This window comes from Felis catus, chromosome A1 (assembly GCF_018350175.1).
Source record: "Felis catus isolate Fca126 chromosome A1, F.catus_Fca126_mat1.0, whole genome shotgun sequence".
Classification (NCBI taxonomy): Eukaryota; Metazoa; Chordata; class Mammalia; order Carnivora; family Felidae; genus Felis; species Felis catus.
The window spans coordinates 207,236,689-207,258,034 of NC_058368.1; the positions used below are offsets into that span (position 1 = coordinate 207,236,689).

Here is a 21,346-nt window from a genome sequence, read left to right on the forward strand (position 1 = left end):
AGTACGTCTATGTTTAGCATTTTGAGAAACTGCCAAACCATTTTCCAAAGTGGCTATACCATTTCACACTGCCACCAGCTATGTATGGGGGGCTCAACTGCTCCACATGTTTGTCAACACTTGTTACTGTCCTTTTTTTCCCCTTGTTTTACAGGTGGATTTTACCAACTTAAAGATAAAAAACAAAAAAAACAAAAAAAATTGACACAAGTGTGTAAGTAAATGTAAATTTTATGAAAGTAAATGTAATTATGAAAGTAAATGTAATTTATGAAAGTAAATGTAATTATCACATTAATAACTAAGAAAAATTATATCATTTCTAGAGATGCAGGTAAATACATCTCACAAAATTGAACCCCCATGTATGATAAAACTCTCAGCAAACTAAGAGTAGAAGGAACCTCTTCTATCTGGTCAAGGACAGTATAGAAAATACTTACAGTAATATTGTACTTGAGAGTGAGAAATTGAATTCAATCTTGCTAAGATTGAGAACAGGACAAGAATATCTTCTAACTACTTTTATTCAACATTGTACTGAAGGTTCTAGACAGTGCATTCCTAGAAAACAAAAGTAAGTAAGAAATATAAATATTGAAAAGGAAGAAGGAAATTGTCTTTATTCACAGATAACACAACTATGTTATCACAGATAACACAACTGTGTTTCTTTTATATTCAGAGAAAGTCCCTACTTCCCCCAGCTACTACGGCCAATAAGTGAATTTAGCAAGGTCACAGTATACTGTCAGGAGATAATTCTTGCTGGGTCTCTCATGTTTCTGCCTGACCACAGGGCATGTGGAGTGTCTGATTGATGATTCATACCCTGGGTATTTGGATTGGCCTCAGCAGGCTGGCTGGAACTTCTCTCTCTGTTTCTACTCATCTGTCTCCAGTGTAATATCCTTAACGCCCAATGAAATCATCCTTGATCCCAGGGCTCATAGGCCTCTCTGCTACCTTCCCTTTCTAAGCTTGCTTTCCCATTTTTTTATTGTAGCTACCCTAGTAAGTATAAAGTGGCATCTCATCATGGTTTTGATTGGCATTTCCTTACTGACTAATGATGCATTTTATCACGTGCTCATGGGCCGTTGGCATGTATTTTTAGGATAAAAGTCTGTTCAAATGATTTGCCTACTTTTAAATTGGGCTATTTGTCCTTATATTATTGAGTTTTCAGAGTTCTTTATATACTCTGGATACAAGTCTCTTATGAGATATATGATTTGCAAATATCTCCTCCCATTCTATAGGTTGTCTTTTCTTTTTCTTGTTCATATCATTTGCAGGGCAAATATGTTTTATTTTGATGAAGTCTGTTTACCTGTTTTTTTTTTCTTTTAGGTCTTGTGCTTTTGGTGTGATATTGAAGAAACCATTGCCTAACTCACTAAGATTTATTCCTGTTTTCTTCTAAGAATTTTCTAGATTGGGGCGCCTGGGTGGCTCAGTCGGTTAAGCGTCCGACTTCAACTCAGGTCACAATCTCGCGGTCCGTGAGTTTGAGCCCCGCGTCGGGCTCTGGGCTGATGGCTCAGAGCCTGGAGCCTGCTTCTGATTCTGTGTCTCCCTCTCTCTCTGCCCCTCCCCCATTCATGCTCTGTTTCTCTCTGTCTCAAAAATAAATAAACGTTAAAAAAATTTAAAAAAAAGTATTTTCTAGATTAGCTTTTACATTGAGGTCTATGACACATTTTGAGTTCATTTTTGCATATGGCCTGAGGGAGAGCTCCCATCTCACTCTTTTGCATGTGGACTTTCCATTGTCCTTACTTGTACCATTTGCTAAAAAGATTATTCTTTCTCCCATTGAATTGTCTAGCACCTTTGTTGAAAATAAATTTGCCACAATATATGAGTTTATTTCTGAACTCTCATTCTATTCCATTGTTTTCTATGTCTATCCTTGTGTAAGTACCATACCATCTTGATTGCTATAGCTTTGTAATAAGTTTTAAAGCCAGGAAATATGAGTCCTTCAACTTTGTTCCTTTTTTTTTAAGATTGTTTTTGCCGTTCTCAGTCTATATCCATTACTTTAAGCCTTTGAGAACACATCCTCCCAGCTTACATAATTCCAGACTGGAATGTCTTTTTTTAGTCCTTCCTGAAATGCCAGACCATTCATCCCTTTGTTTGGAAACATGTTGCATGCCTCCCCAAATTATCCCTGACAGTAACCAACAGTGAGCACAAAAAGCAGCTGGAAATCAAGAACAGGATGGAAAACAAGGGCCTGTTAAGAGAAAATGACAGATTTAGGTCACCAGAAAGTCTTTGAATAGGATATTGTGGGAACAAAGTGAGTGTCACAGTGAAAAATTAGATCATAAGTCTTAGAATAAATTCTTAAAACAGTTTCCTTGTGTTTTTCTTTTCCTCGTGTGGACTGGGTAGATGGTGTTGACTAAGTTAGTTCATGTTCTCAGACTCCAGCAAAATGAAATAAATCTGTGCTGTTTCTCATGTACTTTTTGCAGATCCTGCCTTTTGGCTTTTTGTAGCTAATGTTCATGAGATTTCATGCCAGTTAGAAATTAAGCAGTCCATGCTTTCATTGCACTGAAAAGAAAAAATAAGTTATCATTTGGAGACATACTTATGTTGAGAGAGTTTCAATAACGTTATCCACATGTGAAGTTTTTTAAGATCACATGTCTACATGCCAACTCTTCATATAGTCACATCGGACCTTGTCAGATGACCAGAGAAAGTTACTGCTTTCATTTTAAAGAAGCAGAAACTGAAGTTCCAAGAGGTAAATTGATTCACTTACATAAATGAGCATGGCAGGGACACAGCTGGGATCAAACTGCAGTTTGTAGCCTCCTTAGGTCACTGTTATAGGTTGAATTGCAACTTCCAAAAAAGATACAGTAAAGTCCTAACCACTGGTACCTGTGAGTATAAACTTATTTGGAAACAGGGTCTTTCTAGATGCAGTCAAGTTGAGTTCATTAGAGCGGGCTCTAATTAAATATGACTGGTGTCTTCACTTAGGGCCATACTACCCTGAACACGCCCAACCTTGTGTAAATGTGACTGGTGTCATGATGAGAAGAGAAATGCCATGTGACAACAGAGACAAAGATCAGAGTGATGGAGCGGCAAGCCAATGAATGCCAGGGATTGATGGGAACCATCAGAAGCTGGAAGAGGCAAGGAAATACTGTACCCTGCAGACTTTGGGGAAAGCATGATCCAACACCTTGATTTTGGACTTCTAGCCTCTAGAACTGTGAGACAATAAATTTTTGTTGTGTGATGCAACCTAACTTGTGGTACAGTGTTAAGACATACCTAGGAAATGAATACAGACAATATGTGCTCCTTAACACCAGACTTTATAACAGGAAATGAGCCTTTTCAGAGCACCAAGCAGTGCCTCACAATTTAAGAATGATTTCTTGCTATTCAAACTCAATTCCATTGCACTAGGGCAAATTCAATACTGGCCAGTAACTCATTAGAGTTCAGAGTTCGGTGAGTGTATGTTGAACTGCTGGTTTCTAAGTTGCTTAGGTCTAAACGCTTCCCCGCGATTGTGTATGCTTCTAAAGTTCATGAGCTCACGTTCTTAGGATCGCCCTGGCCTCCCAACTCCTGTGTTCATACCTTCAGTCTCTGCTTTGCTTGAAGACAACCAAAGATCCCCAGCATTTAGAGCCACAACTCAAAGATCATAAGCAGGGCCAGTTATATGACTGTGTAACCAGTGCTGTCACACAGTGTCCCGAGTTTGGTGCCCTGGTTAATGGTCTTGAAATTCTTAATCTTTCTGACTTTGAATTTGCATTTCTGAAGTGAAGTCTGATGAGCCAATGGAGCTTGTACCTTCTACACAGCTCATCAGAAGCTCTCAGAGGAGTCAAGCTCCTATAGCTACAGCAATACCAAATCGATAAATTACTCCTATCATTCCTTTCCCTCCTTCCACGTTATACTCTTTCAGTCCCCACACCCATTACCTAGGGTAACTTCCCAAGTAAATTACCTACACATGAGACCCTGTTTAAAGTTTTGTCTTCAGAGGAAGAGAAATGAAGGCTAAGGCAGTTGTGACACGACACACTAAAGTTTAGTGTTCCTGGAATACAGAAACCTCAGAAAGTAATAATAAAATGAAGAGACCTGTGTGACTTTCCTGAGTTCCTTTCCACCTACCCCTTTTGAAAAATTACTCTGAATTATACACTTATTATTCAACACCATTGCAGAACATGGTCTACTTATGCTATGATAAAATATGCAGATGAACAATGTAACTGATCATTTTACAAGCTTTGTCAAATGGATGTATGTCTATGCCTGGATAACCACGACCATGAGCAATTATCATGGTAAGACTAAAAAAAAAAGAGAGAAAAGAACTGTATTTTTAAAAATTCAAATTTTAAGAAATTTGTGAGTATGATACAAAAAAAAAAGGACAGAAAGGAGATACACTCTGAGTGAAAGACAGCAGGTTTGGTAGAAGGAAGAATCCACAAGTTTAAATCATACATCTATTCAATTACCTAATTAATAGAAGTCAGATAATGTGTACCAATGGAACAGTGTGCTGTTCAAATAGATTCCTGCTGAAATGTTAACTAGTGCAAAGCTTACATTCCCTATTCATACCACTGCAGCAAGTCCAGAGAAAATACACTAATTTCTTTTTTTTTCAGAATGTTTCTTGCCAAAACAGACAAACAGGGCTGTATAATAGAGCAGGATAAGTAGGAAACTACAAAACAAAAATTATTTTGGAGCATTTGGGGGGCTCAGTCGGTTAAGCATCTGACTTCAGCTCAGGTCATGATCTCACAGTTCGTGGGTTCGAGTCCCATGTCAGGCTCTGTGCTGACAGCTCAGAGCCTGAAGACGGCTTCAGATCCTGTGTCTCCTTCTCTCTCTGCCCCTCCCCTGCTCATTCTCTGTCTCTCTCTCTTAAAAAAATAAATATAAAAAATTAAAAAAATATATTTCAGATTTATGCAAGGCTTCCTGGAGTTGGGCAACTTTGGGGGGCTGTTTTTTTTTATCTGATTAGGTCTAAGTTCACCTAATAAAAGGAAACTTTCAGAACTATAGTGCAATAAAAATGATTTTTTAAAGTGAGTTTTCCATGAATCAAAAAGAATTGTTGACACTTGTTTTAGTTATTTGTTGTTAAATAAAAAATTACCAGGAAAGTTAGTGCTTAATGCTAACAGCATTATTTAGCTTACATATCTCCAATTCCAGTAGGCATCTGTGAAGAGGACTCACCTCTGCTCCAGGTGGCACCAGCTCAACTGGGGACTACAGGATCACTTCCGAGGTGACTCCTTCATATGCCTGGCTACTGGCTGACAGTTCAGTCATGCAGCTGATGCCCTGAGCTTTGAATCTCTTCATGTGGACCTCTCTGCAAGCTGCTTCTGTGTGGGTTTCCTAACAGTGTGGTGACTGGCTTGATTGAATGTCCCAAGAGACTATACAAGGCAAAAAAATAAAAAAATAAAAATAAATCACCTTTTATGATTTAGCATAGGAAATCACAAAGTGTTACTGTCACTGACAACCGGATTCCAAAATATTAAAAAATAGACCCCACTCCTCCGTGAAGGCAGTATCAAAGTCAAGTTGTGAGACGAATCTGTAGAAAGAACATATTGTTGTAGTTACCACTGTAACAAGAGTGAGTAAAGGAAAGAGATAAAAACTTTGCATAGAGCTGGTTTCATATGAAAACTTTTTTGATAACAATATTTGACACATTATTTTTTGTAAAACTGTAGACCGAAACATAGCAATAAAATAAAACAAATCTGAATTTATGGGCTCTGCAAAACTCAGAAAAAAATTAACTTGAGCGGAAGGCGAAAGGAACACCACCCCTTAAGAATACAACCTCGGCCAACCTTTTGATCATCTATAAACCCGAACTTCCTCATCTCTAAATTTGAGTTATTATATTATGACAGTTGGGACATACAATAAAATGTTTTATGTAAAGCAGAAAGTTATCAAATGCATTCAGACAACAATTATTTGTCTCCTTTCCTGTGCATTGCCTTTCTCTGGCTGTTACCACTGACCACTGAGGTCCACAATGTGATAAATTAAATAACAAATATTAAAAGAGATTATTTCTGGAATTATAGTCCACTGAGAAAATTCTAGATAGTAGGCTGTGGAGTGATATATTATAAATTGTCTTTGTTGTCTATTAACCAAATATTTCATTAGAAAAAAATCATTTAACAAGTTAAGTGCCATGTGGGTGTACTTTAGTCTTGGCTTAAATATTCAGAGGCAAAATGTTGTCTACCCAAGAAAAACACAATTAAGGAAGCCTTGGGGAACAGTAAAATTAAAAACAAAAGTGGAAAACACCCTACTCTACGTTCAGCAAAAGCAGGAAATGGGTTGTATGAAGGAAATAACCAGATGGGAGCATGGAAGACACTTAAAATACTAATAAAAAATTAGAACCCACGAAGTGGGATCAGGATCAAGGTGCATTTCTAGAACATTATGAGCCGTCAAAATATTGAAATCTTTAAAATTAATTATTACTATTTAATCACAGTTAATCAAATAAATACAAATAAAGGTGAATGCAGAAAGACAAAGAAAGGAGCAAGAGGAATGATTAACGTTTGGGAAAATGGTAAGTGGGAGGGAAAGTTTGACACATGAAATCTATGCAATCTGGTCAAAAGGAAAACACGGCCAAGCATTTATTAATAATTGCTTATAAATACGTAAAGAGTTTCTAAAAGAATTTCTGCTTTCTGCTTTTCCTTTGCTTTCCCTAAAATTTTAATAAAGGGGCTTAGCCAATGACAAACCTTCAAGTACAGTGGTTTTTAAGCACCTGAGACAAACTGTGAAATTAGGTTTACAGTCAGTCTAGAAAGGAAAGAGAAAACTTTTCACTTTGAAGTATTTATGTGTTTCTAGCCACAAAGCACAAACTAGACTGATGACGACTACCAATATATGATATTCTAGAAGGTAGACTCCCATGGGAAAAAAATGAATTACTCTGAAAAAATTACATATGGCCTGAACATTTATGTAATGAAACAGATAAATGCCGTTCTGTTGGCAGTTCCTATGATAATTCCTTTGATGGAGGAATTGATATTTAAAAGTCATCAATAATCTTGGCTGTGGTGGAGAAAGGCAGACAGTAAGGTGCCTAGAGTACAGGCAGTGAGCGTAGTGGTTTTTGTGTTGCTTCTCAGCGGAAGGAGAAAGATGTGTGGGGGCGGGGAGGGTCGACCACGACACCAAGAGACTAAGCTCTGTGAGCCTGACCTTAACACATCTCTTCATCGGCACATTTTTAAAAACTTGATAATGGAATATCAGCCTTGAAAAAGAAAGAAATCCTGTTATTTGCAACAACATGGAAACACCTGAAAGTCCTCATACTAATTGAATACTAAGTGGAATAAGCCGACAGAGACATAGATTGTATCCCTTATATTTGGTATCTAGAAAACAAAAAAAAAAGCCAAGTCATAGAAACAGAGAATAGGAAAGCATTTGCCAGAGACTGGAGGAGGGGGAAATGAGGAGTTTGTCAGAAGGTACAAATGTTTGGCTGTAAGATGAAGAAGGTCTCAGGTCTAATGTAAAACATGGTGACTATAGTTGGTAACGCTGGTATCTTATAACTGAAATCTGCTAATGGAGTAGAACTTACGTGTTCTCAAAAAAGATAAATATGAGACGAGGGTTCTGTTATTAAACTTGGAGGCAACCATTTCACAATGTTTATGTATATCAAACCGTCACTTTGTACACTTTAAATGTCTTACAATTTTATTTATCAATTATGCTTTAGTAAAGCTGGAAAAAGAACTTTACAAAATGCTTGCTTAGAATAACCAGATTTCTTATGAAAACAGTTGAAGGAAGCTGAGATTTGCATCTACCGTGCTGTGGGGATGGAGGTACTCAGTGAGGTGCTACGTGCAGAGTGAGTGGTGCAGTTAGTAAGGGGACAAGGGATTTTCTGCAGAAGATTTAAAGACATTCATAAAACCAACTAAGTGGTTTGTCTGCTTTGATGAGCGATTCAGAACAACATAAAGTGACACAATACTCATCCTCGAAAAAAACTTTTTTTTTTTGCTGCTCTAAGTTCTAAATCTAAACAATTGTCCTTAGTACTGTTGAAATTAAATAATCTATGAAGAAGCTACAAATTTGCGTGTGTCTTATCCTTATCTTTTAATAGGCATTATGCTCTACATGGAAGTTAGTTTGGAGAAATCCTGATTAAACCAGCAGCCCCCCAAAACATGCAGACTTGGCGTCATGTGTTTGTCTCCAGACTAAGAACTCGATTCTTATTTCCATTTGATCATCATTATGGTATCATTGTTCATTTCAAATTGACTGTTAAAAGGAGAAATATGTTGTATCAGAAGTGAGCTCAGATTTTCCCAAGCAATACACAGAAATTATAATTTGGAAGGGAATATATCATTTGAAAGTTGCTGGAATTGATACAAACAGATATGATAGTTTTACAATTTCCTGAATGTATTGTGAAATGGGATTTTTATGGGTGTTTTCTTAACATTCTTATGTTTATAACTTTTCCTAAAAGAAAAGGATATTAGGTAAAAAAAAAAAAAAAAAGTAATGAAATTTAAATAAAGTATGTGCTTTAGTTAATAATAATGCATATATTAGTTCATTAGTTGTAATAAATGTACCATTTTTTAATGCTTATTCTTGAGAGTGAGAGAGAGAAGCACGAGCAGGGAGGGGCAGAGAGAGAGAGAGACACAGAATCTGAAACAGGCTCCAGGCTCTGAGCCGTCAGCACAGAGACCAATGAGGGGCTCGAACTCATGAACCAAGAGATCATACCTGAGCCGAAGTCAAATGCTTAACTGACTGAGCCACCCAGGTGCCCCTATAAATGTACCATTCTAATGTAAGATGTTAATAGGGGAAACTGAGCATTAAAATTCGTAATTTTTCTGTAAATCTAAAAATGTTCTAAAAAGTAAAGTTTAAACACTCTTAAAAATGTTCTAACAATTCATATGATCATTGCTGCGTGTGAAAGAAATATCTCTAAATTAAAATAAAAAATTGCTTTTGATCAATTATGAGCAAATATCAATGAAAAAATTGTCCTGCTGTCTATTGAACATGAACATACAAATAAAAATAATATCTATAAAGTCATTTCAATTTTTCAGAAGTTAGAGATTGAAAACAGATACTGTAATGTGATTATTCGCAGGCTAAAATGTGGTTATAAGTTTTTATTTCTTGTTTCAAAAAGTGCATCAGTATAGATAAAAATATTAGCTCATGATTTTCCCTTTCTGTACTATTATATTTATTTTATTTTTAATGTATTTTTGCTGGCATACTTATACATATTTAACATATAATGAAGTACAATAACCAAGAATTTCCATTCTTTTTTCTGGCCATTAGTATTTTTTACCGAACTTCATGATTAGAACTGAAAATATTTTGTCTTGTAGAAAGAGAGTTTTACTAACAAATTATCTACTTCAAATTGCACCAGTGGGTAGATCCAAACAGCATCAAGATAGAATAAATTCTGATGATTAGTAAAAATCTTGTCAAGGGTCATATTATGATCCCAGGGCCAGGAGAATTCAACTGTTACCTTGGTTACATACTCAAAATAACAACAACAACAAACAAAACAAAACAAAACAAAACAGAAATTGGGATGTGGGTATGTGTATAGAAACTAGGTATTTTATAGAGACACAAGAGTGACTCTTCTATATCTAGAAAAGGAGTTTTCCTACTAGTTTATTTCCAGCAACTATTCTTCTCAAATACATTGTCTCTTCATGTGGGACACTCGTTGTCAGGATTTGTTTTTCCCATCCCAACACGCAGGATTATCACCGTTTTAATGTCCAGGCAGAGGGGAAAGAGGACAGAAAAATCAAAACATGACCATAGGTATATAGTGGAATTTCTGAAGTTCAGTATGTGGTGTAAATATGATCTCCCAGATGATTCATGGTTCTGAATAATCTACCCCCAGGGGGTATGACCCCATCTTCTTGCAATCCCAATTAACGGATGTTGACTGTTCGTTGTATGATCATTGGGTTTCTCAATTGCATTCTTCCCATTAGCTCATCACATTATTGGTATCCTAGTCTATCTTTGGGGCTGGCTAATCTTCTGGCCATGCTGGATCTCTCTTCATCTCAGCTCAAAAACTTTATTAATAGTATTCATGATTCCTAAGTTCCAAACATCACTATCTCATATCACACACCACACTACCTGGCTTCACTTTTAGGATCTGTCCTCATTATCTCGTCTTTTGGTATTTACAATATTTGAGAAAGAGGAGGAGGAAGAAGAGTGTGGAGTTTATTCCCAAAAAGTTCAAAAGAAGAATCTGCAATTGTTCATCATTTTTGTTGTTCATAACCAGGATTTGGTGTCATTCTTAGGTTTTAGACCACTGATTACACAGGCTCATTTTCCAAGCTTAGGAAATAAATACAAAATATAAACACAAAGATAGTTGATCAATGTTACACTCATATGGCTCTCAGATTTTCAAGGATAGTAAAAATTATTTACTATTTTGTCCTTTAAGAATATTCATATTTAGCTGATTGTATGTCCTTGTTTTCTGTACAATATATAATTATACCCTTTCAAATTCAATAAGAGTATATTGAAGTTCCTTTATAGCATCATATACTTAATGGATAAATTATTTGAGTCCTTCCCCACAAAGCCAGTTTTCCAATTTCTATTATTTTTATGACTCCTCTTGTGAATGAATATTGTCATTGCAACAATAAAACAGACAGCTAAGAGGATCAAGTTAGAGAAAAATATAAGTCATCATCAAAGTCAGTAAATGCACTCAGGATCTCCCTCAGCCCCCACAAATGGGCCCATGCTTATTTCAGCATTTGGAGTAGCAAAGTGACTCTGGGTTCTGCCAAACATGGACACAATATGCTCTCCTCCAAACCCTATATGTTTCTTTCCCACTTAGTCTGTTCCCAACTTTAATGAACTATGTTCCAGAAGTCCATTAATTGAGTCTATTTGGATTTGTAATGCATTTTCCCAGAGAAATGTGATGAGCATATTTCCAGGCCTGCCCACAAACTCTATTTATTCACAGAATGTTAGAGCTGGAGGGACTTAAAAAATCATTTAATCTAGCCATTTTAAAACCATAATTTGCTGAAATTATAACAGCTGCCCCCGGAGAGACCTTCTTGAGTTTGTTGAGGCTCCTCTGTGTCCTGACAGGGCCAGTTTATTTGTGGTTATAGAAGACAACATCCAAGGAGCTGTACCAAGAACTGTGGTTATCCTGGGAAAATCTTTGTGAAAGCAAGAACATTCTCTAGGTTTGGAGATCCATCAGGGAAGGAGCTCTAGCAGCAAAGCAAAGCACATCATTCCCTGAGGAGAAGTGTCTCACTAGGAAGCAGGAACTCTCAGTCTAGAATTTCTCTACATAAACAAGATTTATCTGTTTTATCATTACTTTCCTTTACTGAGTTGACTTTACATGGTAGTTTTCTTGAGCAGATGATGAAAGGAAGTATCATCTCAGTTAGCACCAAGACACTATACCCACTCAGGGAACTTGGAATGGCAGCAATGTCACAGAACACAGCTTGCACAATCTCACATTTATTTCCCAAATGCTTAGGCTTAGGATGATTTACCCTCTATAGACTCCATACAACATCAGGAAGAAATCAAACTTTATCCTTAGATGGTAGAATCCCAATGGAGCAAAATAACACTCATAAATTTCTTCCTAGCAAGAAGGATCACAGAACAAGATTGTCCCACCTTTTCTTTAAAAGCCATGTCCCTTTTTGTTAATTATCTAAAGAGAATCTCATCTTCTTAATCCCCATTAATTAACTAAAAAAAAACTCATCTCCTTCACTTAGTTTTCCCTAAGATGACAAGGACCATCATAAAGACTTACTGTCCTAGGACTGATTAAGTTTTTGTTTGTTCTTTTGTTTGTTTTTGTGTTTTGTTTTGTTTGTGTAGAGAAAACAAAAACCCATAGTATTCTATTTGGTTGTCTATGAAATATTATGATATTATGATCACATAAATAGTGACTTTTTACTTCTTACTGGTGAAACCAGATAATTATTCAGGTATTTAACACAAACTCTGGAGTCAGACTCAAAATTTTGTCCCACTAATTTAATACTTATAAACTTGGGAAAGTTACCAGATCATGCCAAGCCTTAGTTTTTACCACCAGTGAAATGGTGATAATAATAGCATTAAATTCATAGGGCAGTTTTAATAATTAAAAGAGTAGGAATACTCAGGGAGGAGGGCAGAGTAGGGGGATCCTGAGCTCACCTTATCCCACAAACACAATTAGTTAACACCCACATCATTGTAAGTAAACCAGAAAATGATCTGAAGACTGGCAGAATAGACTCTCCACAGCTAAATGTTGAGAAGAGGCCACATCAAAGAAGGTAGGATGGATAGAGACACAGTCAGGAGCAAAATGGACACACTAGACTGCCTGCAGGAGGAAAAGACACAGTGGGCATGGAGAGGTGGATGAGCAGACTTCCACACTAGGCACTGCGGGCATAAGGGACCCTCACAGGGATGACAGATCCCCATAACAATTGACCTGGCTTTACAAATTCTTACAATCAGAGGGGCTTAGCAACTAGAACTTTAAAAATCAGTGGACTCAACTCTGTGAGAACCATAGGAAACTAAATTCCCACCCGGAAAGAGACAGCATAACAAACAGCCATGCTGACATACAGCATAAAAGTAATCTGAAAAACACCTAGTGTATACAGGAAGGAGATTAATTTACTAACCTCAGAGTGTGTGCTGGATGAGCAGGGATCTTCAGCATACTTCTTCAAGAACAAAAGAGCTAGCAGATGCCATTTCCCTCCCATACCACCCCAGCCTACATACCTGAACATCTATAGGAATCAGCTCAGTGCCAACACTCTCCTCCTAGCTTACTAACAGCATGCCCTGCCCCTTCACACTTCTGTAAGTCCATCCCCAACAACCCGGTCAGCCTTGAAGGAAATTTTCCCAGATAGCTGATGGTACCCTCCTGAAGCAGACCAGCATGGATCTTGAGGGCACTGTGCCACCCATTCCCAAGTTTTCTGTGGACCTACCCCCCTCCAATCTGGGGTAAGCCTTGAAGGGAATATTCCCAGGCAGATCAGCATGGACCTTACTGGCACCACAAACCTCATGCCCTTGTTCTCCTGCAGATTTGTCCCCTCAGTATGGCCTTGGTTAGAACCTATCCAAAGCCATGCCACAAACCTGGCAGTGTGCAAGCAGCCTGACAAGGGTCAGCACCATTCCAAAGTGACTTCTGCCCCAGGAAGAAAGGAAGATAACCACACACACCAGTCCCACTGCAGCCCTAGTAGTGGGCTGGGAGCAGACATCTGGTTAGACTATAGGCCCTGCCCACCAAAAAAGCTTCTCAGAAGACAACACGAGGAAAGTATTCTGATGTTCTGTGCTCCTGCATCTCTGTCAAATATGTAGTCTGACTCAACTCAAGCCCAAGGTGGCCCTAGTCTAGCCCACTAACAAAACAGAGACCAAACCCAGCCCACAACATGCAAATAGAGCCATTGTAGATGACTGGACTGAAGGCAAATGTGGCTCAGTCACAAGAGTAGGGCATAGACAACACATATAGGAGACACCCTAGAAATACAAAATTCTGATGAATGGGGGACATTGCACTGCAGGGCACTACAGATCATCTTCATCATAAGGCCACTACTTTCAAGAGCAGGAGATGTAGCTGACTTTCCTAACACATAAAAAGAGACACAGAGAGTTAGACAAAATGAGGAGACAGAGGAATATCTCCCAAATGAAAGAACAGGACAAAATCACAGCAAGAGAGCTAAATTAAATGGAGATAAGTAATATGCTTGATAGGGAATTTAGAATAATGGTCATAAAGATACTCACTGGACTTGAGAAGAGAGTGGGGGACATTAGTGACACCCTTAACAATGAAATGGAAAATATAAAAAAGAACCAATCAGAGATGAAGAGCTCAATAACTGTAATTAAAATTACACTAGATGGAATAAAGAGTAGACTAGAGGGAGCAGAAGAAAGGATGAGCAATCTGGAAGGCACAGTCATCAAAAACAATCAAGAACAGGAGAAAGAAAAAATAATGATAAAAAATGAAAATAGACTTAGGGAACTCAGTAACACCATAAAGCATAATAACATTCATATTATAGGGATCACAGGAGGAAAAGAGAGAGAAAGGGGGGAAGAAAATGTATTTGAAGAAAAAAATCGCTGAAAACTTCCCAAATCTGTGAAAAGAAACAGAAATCCAGATCCAGAAGGCACAGGAAGCTCCCAAGAAAATCAATCCAAGGAGGATCACACCAAAACATACAGTAATAAGTAGAGAATTTTAAAAGCAGCAAGAGAAAAGAAAACAGTTACATACAAGGAAAACCCCATAAGTCTATCAGCTGATTTTTCAGAAGAAACTTGGCAGGCCAGAAGGGAACAGCATGATATATTTAAAGTGCTAAAAGAAAAAAAAAACAAAAAACCCAAAACTTACAACCAGGAATACTCTAACCAGCAAGGCTACCATTCAGAATAGAAAAAGAGATAAGAGTTTCTCAGACAACCAAACATTAAAGGAATTAATTATCACTAAAGTAGCCCTTCAAGGATTGTTAAAGGGGACTCATTTAGTGGAAAGGAAAGACCATACACAGGAGTGAGAAAATTAAGAAGCACAAAAGCAGTAAAATTAAGGGTATCTAGATCTTGAAAAACTTAACAGAAGACCATGGGGGAGGGGAAAGAAAAAAAAAAAGAGGTTAGAGAGGGAGGGAGCCAAAACGTAAGAGACTCTTAAAAACTGAGAACAAACTGCGGGTTGATGGGTGGTGGGAGGGACGGGAGAGTGGGTGATGGGTATTGAGGAGGGCACCTGTTGGTATGAGCACTGGGTGTTGTATGGAAACAATTTGACAATAAATTTCATATTTTAAAAAAAACATAAAAAAAATTAAGGGTATCTATAAAAATCAGGCAAGGGATTCGCAAAATAAAAGTATGTAAAGTATGACACCATGTAGCTAAAACGTGGAGGTGAGGAGGAGAGGAATAAAAGAATGAATTCAAATTCAACTGACCATCAACTTAATAGACACTGCTATATGCATAAGATGTTATATACAAACCGAATGGTAACCACAAACCAAAAACCGATAATAATTATGCAAAAAAATAAAAAATAGAGAAAGGAACCCAAGTAAGCAAACCATGAGAAACTAAACTAAGGCAAGCCAGCAGAATATGAGAAAATAGAGCAAGAGAAGAAAAGAACAGAGTAGAACTACGAAGACAACCATAAAATAAGTAACAAATGGCAATAAGTACATATCTATCAATAATTACTTTGGATGTAAATGGATTAAATTCTCCAATCAAGACATGGTAATGGAGTGGATTAAAAATAAGGACCATCTATATGCTGCCTATAAGAGACACTTTTCTGACCTAAAGACACATGCAGATTGAAAGTGAAGGTATGGAGAGGCATTTATCATGCAAGTGGAAGTGAAAAGAAAGCCAGTTTAGCACTACTTCCACTGGACAACATAAACCTTAAAATGAAACTGTAACAAGAGACAAAGAACACTTTTAATCATAAAGAGAACAGCTTAACAAGAAGATATAACACCCAACATGGGAGCACCCAAATACATAAAGCAGCTAATAACAAACATAAAGAAAGTAATCAATAGTAATATTATAGCAGTAGGTAACTTTAAAACCCCACTTAAATCAATGGATAGATCATTTAAACAGAAAATCAACAAGGAAACATTGGCTTTGAATGACACTTTGGACCAGATGGATCTAATAGATATACTTAGAACATTCCATCCTAAAACAGCAGAATACACATTCTTTTCAAGTGCATATGGAACATTCTCCAAAAAGATCACATATTAATCCACAAAACAAGTCTCATAAAATTCAAAAAGACTGAAACCATACCATGCATCTTTTCTGACCACAATACTATTAAGCTAGAAATCAACCACAAGAAAAAATCTGGAAATAACCCAAATACATGGAGGGTAAATAACATGCAACTAAACAATGAATGGGTCAACCAAGAAATAAAAGAGAAAAAAATACATGAAGATAAATTAAAAAGAAAACACAATGGTTCAAAAATTTTGGGATGCTGGGGCGCCTGGGTGGCGCAGTCGGTTAAGCGTCCGACTTCAGCCAGGTCACGATCTTGCGGTCCGTGAGTTCGAGCCCTGCATCAGGCTCTGGGCTGATGGCTCAGAGCCTGGAGCTGTTTCCGATTCTGTGTCTCCCTCTCTCTCTCTGCCCCTCCCCCGTTCATGCTCTGTCTCTCTGTCCCAAAAATAAATAAACGTTGAAAAAAAAATTAAAAAAAAAAATTGGGGGATGCTGCAAAAGCTGTTCTAAGAGGGAAGTATAGAGCAATACAGACCTACATCAAGAAGCAAGAAAAATCTCAAATAAACAAACTAATCTTACACCTAAAGGAGCCATAAGAAGAACAAACAAAACCTCAAACTAATAGAGGAAGAGAATAATAAAGATTAGAGCATAAATAAATGAACTTGAAACTAAAAACAAAACAAAACAATAGAACAACAGATCAATGAAACCAGGAGCTAGTTCTTTAAAAAGATCTGAAGAAAATGATAACCTTCAGCCATACTCAAGGAGAAAGGGAGAGAGAGAGAGAGAGAGAGAGAAGACTCAAATAAACAAAATCAGAAGTAAAATAGGAGAAATAACAACAAATGCCACAGAAATACAAAGGATTATATGAGGATATTTAGAAAATTATATGTTAACAAATTGGACAACCTAGAAGCAATGGATAAATTCCTAGAAACATATAACCTCCTAAAACTGAACCAGGAAGAAATAGAAAGTTGAATCAATCAATTACCATTATGAAATTGAATCATCAATAGATAACACTCCCAACAAACAAAAGTCTCAGGACCAGACATTGTCACAGGTGAATTCTACCAAACATTTAAAGAGTTAATACTTATTTTTTTCAAAGTATTTCAAAAAAGAAAAAAGCTTCTAAACTCTATGAGACCAGAATTATCCTGATACCAAAATCACATAAAGACACTACCAAGAAAAATTAATAAAATAAATTAATAAAATAAAATAAAATAATAAGAGAAAGAGAGAACTACCAGCCAATGTCCCTGATGAACACAGATGCAAAAATCCCCAACAAATAATTAGCAAACTGAATCCAACAATATATTTAAAAAATCATTTACCACAATCAAGTGGGACTTATTTTTGAGATGAAAATATGGTTCAATATTCACAAATCAATCAACATGATACATCACATCAACAAGAGAATGATAAAAACTATACGATCATTTCAATAGATGCAGAAAAACCATTTGACAAAGTATAACATGCATTCATGATAAAAAACCCTCAACAAAGTAGGTTTAGAGGGAACATACCTCAACATAATAAAAGCTGTATATGAAAAACCCACAACTATCATCATACTCAATGGTGAAAAACTGGGAGCTTGTCCCCTAGTATCAGGAACAAGACAAGGATGTCCACTGTCACCACTTTTATTCAACATAGTACCAGAAGTCCTAACCACAGCAATCAGTCACAACAACAAAAAAATAAAAACTTAAAAAAGATTAAAAAATAGAAGTCCAAGTTGGTAAGGAAGAAGTGAAACTTTAACTGTTTTCAGATGACATGATACTATATATACAAAACCCTAAATATCTACCAAAAACACTACTAAAATTGATAAGTGTGACAGGAAGGTAGCAGGATACAAAATCAATATACAGAAACCCACTGAATTTCTATACACTAATAATGAAGTAGCAGAAAGAGAAACTAAGAAACCAATCCCATATAAATTGCACCAGAAATAATAAAATACTTAGGAATAAACGTAGGGAGGTGAAAGGCTATACTCCGAAAACTATAAAACACTGATGAAAGAAACTGAACACAACACAAAGGGAAAAATATTCCAGGCTTATGGATTGGAAGAATAAATATTGTTAAAATGGCCATATTACTCAAAGCAATCTACAGATTTAATGCAATCCCTATCAAAATACAAACAGCATTTTTTACAGAACTAGAACATATCATCCTTAAATTTGTTTGAAACCACAAAAGACCCTGAATAGTCAGAGAAATCTTGAAAAAGATGAACAAATCTGAAGGTATCACAATCACAGATATCAGGAGATACTACAAAGCTGTAGTGATCAAAGCAATATGGTACTGGGACAAAAATAGATACAGACCAGTGGAACAGAATAGAGAGCCCAGAAATAAATTCACAATTATATGGTCAATTAATCTGTGGCAAGAAGACAAGAATATGCAATGGGAAAAAAGACAGTCTCTTCAACAAATAGTGTTGGAATAACTGGACAGTTACATCCAAAAGAATGAAACTGGACCACTTTTTTACACCATACACAAAAATAAACTCAACATTGGTTAAAGACCTAAATATGAGACCTAAAACCATAAAAATCCTAGAAGAGAGCACAGGAAGTAATTTCTCTGATATCAACCATAGCAACAGTTTTCTAGATATCTCCTAAGGCAAGGGCAACAAAAGCAAGAATAAACTTTTGGAAGTACATCAAAATGCAATGCTTTTGGACAGTGAAGGAAATAATCAACAATACTAAAAGACAACCTACTGAATTGAATGGGAGAAGATATTTGCAAATGACACATCTGATAAAGGGTTAGTATCCAAAGTATAAAGAACTTATACAACTCAACACCAAAAACCAAATAGTTAAATTAAAAAATGGGCAGAAGAGACATGCCTAGGTGACTCAGTAAGTTAAGTGTCCAACTTCAGCTCAGGTTATGATCTCTCAGTTCATGGGTTCGAGCCCTGCATTGGGCTCTGTGCTGACAGCTTAGAGCCTGGAGCCTGCTTCAGTTTCTGTGTCTCCCCTTCTCTCTCTGCCCCTCCCCCCCTCAAAAATAAATAAAACATAAGAAAATTTTTTTAATGGGCAGAAGACATAAATGGACATTTCTCCAAAGAAGACATCCAGATGGCCAGCAGACACATGAAAAGATGGTCAACATCACTTATCATCAGGGGAATGCAAATCAATACCACAAGGAGATATCACCTCACACTTACCAGAATGGCTAAAATAAAAAACACAAGAAACAGCAACTGTTGATGTTGATGAGGATGTAGAGAAAAGGGAAGCCCTCTTGCATTGTTGGTGAGAATGCAAACTGGTGTAGCCACTGTGGAAAATAGTATGAAGGTTCCTCAAATATTAAAATTCGAGCTACCATAAGATCCAGTAATTCCACTACTGGGTATTTACCCAAAGAATACAAAAACACTAATTTGAAAAGATATACGCACCCCTACGTTTACTGCAGCATTGTTTACAATAGCCAAATTAAGGCTGCAACTGACATGTCTATTGATAGATAAATGGATAAGGAAAGAATGGCATATATACAACGGAATATTAGTCATAACAACTTATGAAATTTGCAACAACATATATGGATCTAGAGGGTAATGCTAAGCCAAATAATTCAGTCAGAGAAAGACAAGTGCTATAAGATTTCACTCATATGTAGAATTTAAGAAACAAAACAAATAAACACAAAGGGGGAAACGAGAGAAAGGCCAAGAAACACTTTTAACTATAGAAAACAAACTGGTCGTTATCAGAGGGGAGGTGGGTGGAAGGATGGGTGAAATAAATGCTAGGGATTTAAGAGTACACTAACGATGAGCACCGAGTCATGTATAGAATTGTCGAATCACTATTCGACACTACACCTGAAACTAATATAACACTGTATGTTAACTATACTGGAATATTTATAAAATGGTTTTCAAAAGAAACATTAATTATTAGTTATTATTTGTTAAAAAAATTAGAAAAGTAATGTATCTAAATGGGCTGACACAATCACTGGCACCAGAACAAATATTCAATGTGCAGTCTTTACAGTTGTTAATATTGTTATTTATGTCATTTGTTTTGTTTTAAATCCAACATAATTTTTTTCGATCACTTGGCTTCTACCTGCTTTGCCATAACTGTGTTTTAATCTTATTTACATAAAACAATCTTTCCTAATTTACTACAAGTATCTTTAAAAAAATTTTTTTAATGTTTATTTAATTTTGAGAGACAGACAGAGCTTGAGCAGTGGAAGGGCAGAGAGAGAATCCAAAGCAGGCTCCAGGCTCCAAGTTGTCAGCACAGAGCTCGATGTGGGGCTCAAACTCATAAACTGTGAGATCATGACCTGGGCCAAAGTCAGACACTTAACCAACTGAGCCACCCAGGTGGCCAAGTACCTTTTATTTTTTTTAAAAAATTGTTTTCCTTTAAGAGTTATTTTGGCAGTATTCACTCATGTTTCCAATTTGTTTTAATAATTCTGAAGGCAGGCACCCTCTTCTTCTTTCCCCTATCTTCCATTCAGTGTGATATTGCGTGAACACAGGCTATGTCATGATCGACAACAAACACATAAATGTTTAATATCAATTCCTGGAACTTTTCACTACCCAACAGATTCATAAAGGGTAAGCATCATGCTTTATTATTTTCTTTTCCTTTCCATTCTTCCATCCACAAAATGCGAGTAAACTTTCCAACTAATAGATCATCACTTAACACATTGAACTAAGTAATTTGGAATTTTTGCCATTAACTACCCATCATCAATATAATTGTCTATTTATTTTTGTGGTCCATTGTCTTCCCCCTCCAACTAATTGATAAAGACGTTAAGGATATTGAATTTGAAGTTAAGATATATTACTTCTGTCGCTTCAGATTTGTCACTACACTGTAAAGTTATTTTTCCTTCAAGTCAAATATCACAGAACATAAGGACGCACACAGTAGCCTGGAATTTAATTTTCTGAGACTGTTGACACTGGGCTGTGAATGTCATCCAAATAGGACATTTTGTACTGTCCACTGGAACATAGTGAGACTGAAATTTAAAAGGCTGAAGAATCTCACTAAACATGTTACTGTCTTAAATAATTGGTGTTATTTTTCCTAGTATGCCCTTCCCCAAAAAATGACTATAAAAGATATGGCAAGGCACATCAAGTCGCGATCACACAATGTTTCTTGATTTTGTTAAGTAAACTGAAAATAAAATCTGGTAGAAAGATTTTAACAAGATATGTAGGAAGTAGGGATCTTAGATGCTTTCCAGACTT

The 21,346-nt window shown here is 36.6% G+C and overlaps 1 long non-coding RNA gene across 2 annotated transcripts in view; it reads right to left on the reverse strand.

Annotated features, from left to right (window-relative positions):
• The window catches only part of LOC123380187, a 217,543-nt gene that overhangs the window by 84,793 nt on the left and 111,404 nt on the right, over positions 1-21,346 (reverse strand). Inside the window, exons 3-4 of one of the 2 annotated variants that reach the window (XR_006585662.1) lie at positions 5,263-5,468; positions 318-564 (exon numbers count right to left, since the gene is read on the reverse strand). This is a non-coding gene — a long non-coding RNA (uncharacterized LOC123380187). Of the gene's footprint in view, positions 1-317; positions 565-5,262; positions 5,469-21,346 lie in introns of those variants that run through there. The other variant, XR_006585661.1, reaches the window with a different exon arrangement.